This window comes from Mus pahari, chromosome 23 (genome assembly GCF_900095145.1).
Source record: "Mus pahari chromosome 23, PAHARI_EIJ_v1.1, whole genome shotgun sequence".
Lineage (NCBI taxonomy): Eukaryota > Metazoa > Chordata > Mammalia > Rodentia > Muridae > Mus > Mus pahari.
The window spans coordinates 35325455-35327555 of NC_034612.1; the positions used below are offsets into that span (position 1 = coordinate 35325455).

The following is a 2101-nucleotide window of genomic DNA, read 5'->3' on the forward strand; positions in this document are numbered from 1 at the left end:
TGGTTTGAATAAGAATGGCCCCTAAGAACTCAGTTATCTGAATGCTTAGTCTCTAGGGAGAGGGTGTCTGCATAGGAATGGAGGCACCTATGGAGTCCAGAAGTGTCTGGTCCTGGGAGCTCTTTGAAAGGATTAGAAGGATTGGGAGGTATGGCCTTGTTGGAGGAACTCTGTCACTGAGTGTACTCTTTGAGATTTCAAAATACCATGTCAGGCCTGGGCTCACACTCTCTGCATGTGGATCATGCAGCGGTCAACTACTGCTCTAGTATCATGCCTGCCAGGCTTCCCACCACGTTGATAATAGACTAAGTCTCTGAAACTGTAAGCCAGCCATCAATTAAATACTTCTTTAAAAAAATAAACAAGAATTGATTGGTTATGGTATGTAATCACAGCAAGAAGATAAAGAGAAAGACATCATGTGCTATGCAGGAAAATTGATGGATCTGGTGAGCATTTGATACAATATGAGTCAGATTCTGGAAGATAGGCATGAAACTGTCTCTTTAATGTGGAAGACGGATTTGAAGAGAATACAACACGAACATAGAAGATTTGTACAGTGCAGGAACCTACAGAAGGGAGGAAAAAGAAAAGAGAGGGTAACAGTAGCCAGGCATGGTGGCGCAACCTTTAATCCCAGCACTCGGGAGGCAGAGGCAGGCAGATTTCTGAGTTCGAGGCCAGCCTGGTCTACAGAGTGAGTTCCAGGACAGCCAGGGCTACACAGAGAAACCCTGTCTCAAACACAAACAAAGTGACAGAAAGTGAAAATTGTCAAAGTCCATTGCCCACATAAATGAGAGGGCCATCGGGAGATCCATTTTGTACAGTTAATATGCACTAATGCAAACAGTGGCCTGGCAAGGCAGTTCAGTAGATAAAGGCACTCGATATGCCAGGCCTGACAACATGAGTTTGATTCCTAGGAGGCACATTATAGATGAGAATCAAATCCTCTACATTGTCCTCCAGATGTACCACATGTACTTTATGACATCTCACACACACACACACACACAAAACCCTCACACACACACACACACCCTGAAATGTAATTTTTTTTTTTGTAGAAAACAAAATGGAGCATTTATTTTTTCTTAAGCTCAAAAACAAGACTAAATAGATAGGGTAAGAAATGAAATATAAACACAAGGTCAGTCCTATCCCTGTTTGTCCAAGGCAGCATAACCAAATCGACTCATAGAGAGACTACCTGGTCAACAGAGGATTTATCAGTGGCGTTTCCGGTCTGGACTACTGCTTCTTCTTCGGCCTCCTCTCCTCTTGCCCTTTGGTGGACTACAAACAAAACACCAGTTGACACTGATTGTCCCATCAAATCTTGGCCATTTAGTCTCTCCATGGCAACCTCCGGCTCTTTGTATGTTTCATACTCAACTAGAGTATACTCCTTCAAGTATCCCGCGTGCCTGTCCAAATTAAGGTGGATGTTTTTTATTTCTCCATGTTCAGTGACTTTGTCATGGATATCTTCTTCAGTGGCTTCTTCGTGGATTCCAGTGACAAAGAGAATTCAACCCTTAAGGGAGCGCTGTGGTCCAGGTTCCCCGCCCTCCTGCCCCATACTGTCATATTCCTCCAGCATGTGTGCTCAGGGTCCCTCTTTGGCGCCAAAGCTGTGACCCTTCCATTTCTTCGCTTTTTCTTTTTAGTTTGTGGATGCTTTCATCTCCATCCTCATCCATGGCGAACTCTTCGCCCCCTGACTCGTGAAGATCCAGCACCTCTGCCATCTTGCTTCTCTCTGTACTCTCTGTTAAAATGTAATCTTTAAAAGGAAGGAAGTTTGGTTGGACCTGGTTGCTCAAGCCTGTGATGTCATTTGCTTGGAAGGCAGTAGTAGGAGGGTCCCAAGGTCACAGCTTGCCTGAGCAACTTTTTGTGAGCGTGTTCTAAAATGAGGATGAAAAAAAGTTGAAAAAGGTCAGGGACATTTCATAAGGCCCTAGGTTGAAACTACTAAAACATATACTACACATCCTCCCCACCCCACCTCCACACACACGAGGGAAGGGGGGGGAGGGAAAGAGGGAGGGGAGAGGAAGAAAGAGGAGAATGCAGTATAGAGCAATAT

At 44.6% G+C, this 2101-nt stretch overlaps 1 pseudogene; it reads right to left on the reverse strand.

The window, feature by feature from the left end:
• Window positions 1–1141: 1141 nt before the first annotated feature.
• LOC110339156 lies at window positions 1142–1760 on the reverse strand (annotated as a pseudogene).
• Between the last annotated feature and the right edge of the window lie 341 nt (window positions 1761–2101).